Source organism: Oreochromis aureus, linkage group 14 (assembly GCF_013358895.1).
Source record: "Oreochromis aureus strain Israel breed Guangdong linkage group 14, ZZ_aureus, whole genome shotgun sequence".
Lineage (NCBI taxonomy): Eukaryota > Metazoa > Chordata > Actinopteri > Cichliformes > Cichlidae > Oreochromis > Oreochromis aureus.
In genome coordinates this window covers 3,039,165-3,047,915 of record NC_052955.1, presented here as the reverse complement: position 1 = coordinate 3,047,915, position 8,751 = coordinate 3,039,165, and the positions used below count along the sequence as shown (strand labels likewise).

Genomic DNA, 8,751 nt, shown 5'->3' with positions numbered 1-8,751 from the left:
CCACATTTTCTCGTGCAGTATTATTATATGAAAGAAGTATGAATGCCATAACGTGAATGATAAAATACCATTTTTATATTTGGGTAAGATCTGACTTTATATAATGTATATAAATCAATTTCAGCAAATAACTCAATATTACTGCTGGCAAAAACAGTACCAATAGAATCAGTTCCAATGATAATCAGCAACATGTTTTAGATGACAAGAATATAAAACTGCAGGTCTGCGTTTCAAAGGACTGAAGGGGAGACTTGTTGCTTCCCACTCTGCCACACCAGCTGATCAATGCCAGATTAATTACCCCTTTAATTTCAGACTGACAGCCTAAAATTAAAGGGGGCTACAATAAAGAGGACGTTATGACAGTGTGTAATTATAAAGTTTGAGATCAGCGTGTGTGTGTGTGTGTGTGTGTGTGTGTGTGTGTGTGTGTGTGTGTGTGTGTGTGTGTGTGTGTGTGTGTGTGTGTGTGTGTGTGTGTGTGTGTGTGTGTGTGTCCACTGTCCAGGGTAATCAATAAATAAAAGTTCTTTTGTATTTGTACACATTAGAAATACAAATCTAATCTGAGTAGAATCAGCTCTGGTGTAAACACGTATTTTTATTTTATTAATTTATTTACTGCTTTAAGAAACTCCCGACGCAGCAAACTGCATCACAGCTGGAGTGTTAGGAGTAACTGCTGCTGTACATTACTGGGTCGTGCCAGTGCTGTCAGGCTGCATTCTGGTCCCTGTGTGCTTCTCTGAACCCTGCTGTGGTTAAAAGCCAGATCCATGAGTCTGTACAGATGATACATTCTGTGATGAGTCTAAAAGCTCCCATGAGGCTTCCTCCTTACTAAAGTCCCCCCAGTGTTCCTTATTATTGTCAGGCTCAGTAATTAAACTCTGCACTGCTACTATGACGGGTCGGTGCCGTTTGTATCTACATGTTTGAAGAGACTCTGTCTTCACACATTAAGCCTTGAACTGTTTTCTTGACTGATATATTGATGGTTAGCTTGCTGACACCACGAGACGCACAAATGGATTTATTTCAACTTCAAAGGAAACGCTCTGTTTCCATGTAACTTCAATGCATTCTTACTCATGCGTCTAGGGGAATGCATTTGGTCCCAGAAAGCCCGGTCTTCTTAGCTAATGTCTAGAAACATGCCACAGCCAAATAAGTCCACAGTCAGTGGAGTAACGTCTGTTAGCAGAGTGAGCTGAATGCTGGGGTCTGGATCATGCAGGACTTTCATTTTAAGTTTCCTTTTACTTTGTGTTAGATGTTTCCCTTGTCTGTTGTTTGGATTGAGTTTAAGCATTAAAGCTACTTGAATTGATTAAAACAAAAGATTGTATCCATCCATCTGTCACGAACTGGTGGAAATACAAGAATCACCCAAATGCAGACTCAGTACATGAGTTAAACTATTTACAAGGTTTTATTTACAAAAATGTGAACTTAAACAAGAACATGGTTAGAAACTGAAACAGGGGACGCAGAGCCGAGGACAGTCAAGGGCCGAGAAACGCGTAAACACAGGGGAGAACACGAAGAACCAAGGGAGGGGGAGCTCTGCAACAAACGACAGGGAGGTTACTGGGCAGAAAGGTAAGAGAATGACCAGAGGTGAGTACGTACTGCCGTGCGGTGTTCATACTTCCAGATTGGAGATTTTGAGTCCTGGGGGAGGTGTCCATGAGAGTGTCCGGTGGGGTGAGCACAGTAAAGAACGATATCTAGTCCAGACGATTAAAGACGGGCAGGAGCGCAGCTTTGAGATCTGGCTGTCGTAGTTGGAGCAGTTCAGACCAGCACTGGAGTGTGAACATGGCAGGAGGTGAATCTGGTGGAAACTGAGGACAGAGAGCAGTGTTAGATCCAGGTAGAGGAACATGGAGCAGAACACTACGAAGCCAAGTTACCACCAGGGGTAGCAGGACAAACTGGCGATGTGAAGCATGCAGGATGAGGAGCAGGTGAGGCGCTGAAAACTCTTGGAGGATGGTCTGGACACCACACCCTGGAAAATCCCAGACACTCCCACGGAACATGACACCATACATTACTTCTCTCCCGCTTATCCTTATGGGGGTTGTAGGAGGGTGGAATCTATCCCAACTACCACAGGGTAAGTGGCATGGTGCACCGTGGACAGGTCGCCAGTCTGTCACAGGAATAACACAAACAAAACATTATAATTTGGGTTCATATAAACCCTTTCATAGTAATTACTTTATCAGTTTCCTGAATAGGAGACAAGAGGAATGAAAACAGGACGATTCTCATACGGTATCATAGGTAGTGCAAACCTTTAAGAAAAGACTTTGGGTTACTCTGCGTTCCTGTCAGCTTCCCTTAATAGTGCAACATAAGCGATGCTGGCTTTAGTGTCTCTCATAGTCCACAAGACAAAAACTAAATGGCCATGATACAAATCATTTAGAAAATTCTGGCAACCGGTCACTAAAATTCAAACTCCTCCAAGATTTTTCTTGGTAGGTACACCGAATGTATCAGTTTGAAACTCCTAGCTCGCTTCGTTCTCGTGTTATCGTATTCACAAACTGCAGCCAGGCAGCCTTTTACAGCTGAGAGGTCAAAATTTCAGCTGACCGGTTGGACGAGACGGATGTTTTCTGGAGGGGTGTTTTAAAAACCACAAAGTGGAGCCTTTCAGGAAGAAGTTGTTAAGCCTGTTTTAGGATGTAAACCCAGTCTACCACACAATGAAATAAAATTCTGATCCTGTAAGTGAACATAATAGACTCAAGGGTAACAATTCATGGCATCACAGTACAAATATTTATCACTTATCCACAAAAGCAGCAGTTTGCTCCCTTGGTTGATCAGTGCCAGTTATCCCATCCATCCCTCAATTTTCGGGCCATCTATCCAGGTCCAGGTGGCAGTGGCACCAGTTTAAGTTGAAATGCTCACACTTCCTTTTTCCCAGCCACTTCCTCCATCTCGTCCGGGGATGTTGGAATTCCAGGTCTCTTTAGTTTTGTTTAACCTACTTACTATTTTAAAAGCACGTTTGTTGTGTTAAACGTCCATGATGGGTCCCTCAAGGCCTGGCTTTATACCAGACTGAACATGCTATAATTTTTTTGTGTTATTAAAGCCATGACACATGATTTACAAACACAACATTCAGTTCAGATCAGAGTAGTTTTATCATGTCATTGGACTGTCAGGCTCTCATTAGTCTCTCTGTTATCAATCAATAGTTCAATGCTAAAAATGCTAAAAGCAATATATGATGCTGTTGGTCCTTAATTTTTATTGTTTTGCTGTGAAATCAGGCACCAAACCAACAAACACTATCTCGTCCATAATATGCAATGAGAACTGTGCAGTTCATTGGTCATTACGGTTAAATTAGGCCTGACAGTTTGATTCAGTACCCAACATGAGGCCTGAAGGGGTTGATTTCGCCGTAATGGCCTGCTCCCTGGACATTAGCTGCTTTATTACACTGCTGTTTACAAAGACATTAATGATTTATTACAAACTCAAGCAACGTGCGTGTTTCTCCCCAAAACATCTGTGCTAACAAAAGAGCAATATGGTTTTGCTAAAAGGCACTTCTGAGTTCATTTAGATCAAACAGAGCTGAACTGACTCAGCTGACAAAGTCTTCCCTGACCAGTAGAACCCAGCTGCAGGGGCCTGATGGTTATTTTCACCACTGCTTGAAAAGAAATTGTGTGGGGTTTTTTTTATCGTGTTGTGGATTGCTTTCTGTGAACAGGATTGACATTTTCTAAAGAAAAGTTTATTCCTGTTTGCACTCTATAATACAATCTCTGAACATAAAAAAACAAGTCTCACAATCAGCTTTGATTTGTAGAACAAATGCAGAGCAGATTTCCTGCGTATGCACAATAATTTACTTCTGCCAGTACAAATGAGGAGACTTTGCACTGAAGTGATTCAGAACATTTCTCCATGAAGTCAGTGATATTTAGCAAATGTTAACTTGCTGCTGCCTTTACGTTCCTGCCAGGTAGCTTATTGTGCACAACAAAAGAGGAACAGAGCTATGGTTCCACGTCACATACACATTTGTGCTTCTCCATTTCAGCACTATGTTCATCTCTTATGCTGTCTGTGAAATACATGCAAATAAATTCATGCATTTAAATGTACTTGTGCATTTTTCTGTGTTGTAGTTTCAAGTTTACAACAGCAGTCTGAAAGTAAAATTCAACATATTTACACGGGCTCATGCATTTCACAGTTCAGAGAGTTTAGCCTTTCTGGCAAAAACAGACTCACCGGGGAAGGAAGAAAAACTGCATGGAAATGCACCTGCGATTGAGCCAGTGGAAACGCATGAACCAGCAAGAAACTGGGGGAGATGATCACCTCAGACAGCCGTGCCAGACTCTCTCCTGCACTGGTGCCATGAGCTGGAACAGCAAAGTTGCTCCATCGACTCACCTACAAGCGTCAAGCAACCTATTGCCAAAGTATTTGCTCATCTGTCTTCACACATCCCACTCGTAATCCACTGGGTATAATATGATATCAGCCCACCCTTTGCAGCTATAACAGTTTCAACTCTTCTGGGATGCTTTCTACAAAGTTTAGGAGTTTTTATGGGAATTTCTAACCGTTTGTTTAGAAGTACATTTATGAGGTCAGACACTGATGTTGGATGAGAAGGTCTGGCTCGCAGTCTCCGCTCTAGTTCCATCGGGTCAGGACTCTGTGCAGGCCAGTCAAGTTCTTCCACACCAACCTCACTCATCCATGTCTTTATGGACCTTGCTTTGTGCGCTCGTGCACATGAAATTGTCCACAATGTCATGGTATGCTGAAGCATTACGAATTCCTTTCACTGGAACTAAGTGGCTGAGCCCAAACCTGAAAAACAACCCACTGTTGTAGGCATTTAAACAAGAGCCGTTGTGTGTCCTGTGTGAAATGATTATTACCGCCGACAACAAGCACGAGACGTACTGCTGCTGTCCTTCATCTTTCTCTCCAAGTAATCAAACCGTCTAGATGTGTGGAATATGATAGAGGTTGGGGAAATGAGACCCATCAGAAGCATCCCGGTGCTGTGAACTCAGTGGACCTTATGCTTCTTAATGGATTTATTATGAGCTGCAAAACGGGCAAACACTTTAGCCCGTGAAAAAGAGGAAAACACCAGGGTGGAGAAATTTTCCAGAAGGCTGCTGTTGATCGCAGCCTTGGAAAATTTCGCTGATGTTATTTTTTTCCTCTTCTGGGAAGAAAATAACTCGTCGTGGCATGGCTAAAATAAGAGAGGAGGGAGTGTGAGAGAGGAGGAGGAGGATTGAATTACCAACACTGGCTCAAAGAGCTGTTTGATGTTCAGATGCTGTGATAAATTATTGATGTGAAGCCTGTTAAATAAGGCCAGTGCTCATTTGATTACAAATCTCATTAGGGCTTTACAAAATATGCTTTAATAACAAAATCCATCAGCATAATCGCTATGTAAAGAGATTGAACACTGTCATTACACAAAGCATACAGCTGTGGTATTGTTACTGTAGGCTACAGATTTAGCCTTTCAGTGTGAATGCACTGATTAAAATTTCTGACAGAGGAACATTATGAGTAACAATTAAAAATATAATAAAACACACAGCACAATTAGACCAGAGACGACTGCCCTTGATCTCTAAATGTTGTTTAGACGTCTGGTTAAAGTCATTAGTAAATTAAATTGTATATGCAGTATCTGCATACTGAAACGTCACGAGTGAGATCACACCAAGACTACGAATTAATGAATAATATCTGATTACCACCAAGTAAATGTTAGCAGGGTGAAAGCTTGCATTGACCTCACTGAGCATTTCTACGGCCTTTGCCACTCAGCAGTGGCTTTTTAAAAACACCTCTTTTAGTTTACAGTGTCAATTTTATGGCTCACTTACAGTCTGCCTCGGTGTCTTGGTGTTTCCAGCATCAGCAGGCCGCCGTTTTCAGCTCACTAGTGCTGATAAGACCATTACAGACGTTGTTAGAGACAAGCTGGTGAAGGAAGCAGAACATCAAGCAGCTAAAAAGTGTTAGGGTTCAATGTTGAGAGAAGAATCCATAAATAACCACAGATCCAGGCGTGTGCAATTTAGACGGCATTTTAATGAACACATGTGTGAGTTCAACAACCCAATCAGTGTTGAACTGTCTTTCTCATATTCAGACAACTGTTTTATGGGGTTAAGAATTGTACAGCCCCCTTTTCTGTTACTAGGCAGATTTACGTCACACCAAAACCACAATGACTTTTAACATAGAACATCATCTTCGTGTCGACGGCTGATGCTTCCTGTCTCCATTCTCGCTGTCGCTTATCTCCCCGGAACATCAGTTGCACTTCCTCTAAGTACTTCGGCACACTTCTGCATTTCTGCCCTACCAAAATAGATCTACCATGGTGTGTATGTGTCTATGCGTACACGTGCAAGGGCGCGTGCATGCTGTGTACTGCGTACGTGTCATGACCTCTCACTATTTGTCTCTCTGTATGTGTGTCTCGTCTATCTGCGGGTGCACAGTTTCACTTCTGCAAAAACATGCTCTGCAGACGCGTTTCCTGTCTCATTTTGGCACAGAGAGTATTTTCCTGTCTCTGCCCTCTACACAGAGATCATACAAGCATTAATAACTTTTAAATTATAGATTCAACTCAACCCTTTAAAATGGTTCTTCTTTGGGCCTGTAATAAAGACTAATATAATACCAATATATTTGAACATCTGAATGCAACATCACTATTAACATGAAATGTTAATGATGATTATAAAAATAGCAGCAAATAATAGCAGTAAAATATTTCTATTCCTCTCAAAAGCCAGACATGTTTCACCAGAGATGGTGGACATCAAACGTTTGCTGCCACATTAAGGACCGGCAGTCCGGAGGTTTGTACGCCATCGCCTCATCTTGAGGTGGAAATTACTGCACGACACGTTACATCACTTGTGATTTTCTTTACTGCTGATTTTAAGGATTTATTGATTACTTCCGGAGCACTCTCAGGCAGTACTGCATGTTTCATACCCAAACTTCAGTTATTTTGTGAGGTGCCCTCCCCAGAGCCGACTTTGGGATACAGGCAGCGACAAGAGGCCTTCATTTTCCCCTATCCAGTGCTCCTGCCTCGAGCTAGCTCCAGGTAAGGTCTATCCTCTTGATGTCTGCCTGGAGGTCTCTGCACCACATATTTTTGGGGCAGCCTTTCTGTTTCTGCTGTTTGGGGTTCTATGTCGGGGCCTGAACAATGTCCAGCTGCAGTACATGTGTGCAGTATTGTGCTCAATAGCTGCATCCAAGCACAGAACTACAGAGTCTGAAAGTCATTTATAAACCCATGAGTCATGTGAGAGGTGTGTCACAGCCACAAAAAGCAGATCATAATGGACTTTTTCAATAGCACGTGAGAGCTGATGCTCATTTAGGATACTGTGAGTTCACAGTAGCTGGCAACAGCTGGAGCTTAAAAATGAAACCGAGGTGGGACTAATGTCCAATTAATCTGGATCCAACATGGAGTTGGTCCTTACAGACTCTATTATTCAGATTCAGATAACTTTATTTATCCCAATGGGGGCAACTGAGAGTGCAGACAGCGGCAAGGAAGAAGAATAAATAAGCAAATGAAATAAAATAAATGTGTCGTGGCATCTAAAATCTGGAACATTAATGCTACGGTGCTTAGAGCCACATTTCTTCATTATAAACAAAAGGAGAGCATGAAAATGTGGAACCAGAACTAAAATGAATTCATATTTTTCACAAAATTGTACATTTGACATTTTGACAGTGATGCCAGTATGTTCAGATTTGTGGAGGTGACAATAAATTGTTCTGTTAATAGATTAGAAGCTGAAGAACGTCCACATTCACATAGCCTGACTGATAAAAGCTATGTGTTCAACCACAGTTCTGGCTGTGGACTCAAGAGAAAAGACACTTTTCTAAAAGTTGTGTTGCTAAGAACCTTTGAGATGCATGAATGCAGCCTGACAATGCAGGGACATTCTGGGATGACTTGAAAAAGACGGAAGCTGTGCAGCAGCTTTTAGGCTCGGCACACTCGTTATACCATCCAGTCTGCTTCAGGAGCTCAGATCTGGCTTTAAACCCCAGCAGGGTTCAGAGGAGCACACGGGAACCAGAATTCAGCCTGTCAGCACTGGCACGACACTGTAATGTACAGCAGCAGCTACTTAAAACACCCCTGCTGATGTGATGCATTTCTGCTGCATCAGGACTTGGTTCTACTTTAGGAGAAACTGTAAAATAAAGTCTGAGAGATGCCAGAGGGAAAGCGCTGCTGTCAGTTTCTCCTTCTGTGTGTAAACTCTCTGATGTTTTCAATAATTGTAATTTTCAGCGTTTGTTGTGTTTGTTGTTTCCACAGAATGAAGAATTTCTTGCTGAAGATGCATTAGCTCAATATGAAACCACAAAACCTGACAGGATGGATTTCGCTCTTGTCTTACATCGGGGCCTTCACTTATTGGTTCGGGCCTACGTTTATTTGGCTCACTGAAATATTAATAATACCTGTGTTTATATTTGTGAAGCATCGCAGTGCTGTGGCAGCTTTGTGGGTTCAGGTTAAATTTAGAAGAGTGATTCCAGAAGCAGTTCGTGCCAGCAGGTGTGTAACGATTCTCATTTCTGTTGACAATGTAAATGTTGCACAGTTCTTTACAAAGACACTATTAAACACGGCACACTACTCAGCAGTGCCTCCTT

The 8,751-nt window shown here is 42.1% G+C and overlaps 1 long non-coding RNA gene across 1 annotated transcript; it reads right to left on the bottom strand.

Moving 5' to 3' along the window:
* Positions 1 to 1,454: 1,454 nt before the first annotated feature.
* LOC120443594 lies at positions 1,455 to 6,091 on the bottom strand. Its single transcript, XR_005615514.1, has 4 exons — positions 5,919 to 6,091; positions 1,923 to 2,161; positions 1,655 to 1,850; positions 1,455 to 1,569 (listed from the first exon to the last, which is right to left on the bottom strand). It is a non-coding gene; the product is annotated as an uncharacterized LOC120443594 (long non-coding RNA).
* Positions 6,092 to 8,751: the final 2,660 nt, after the last annotated feature.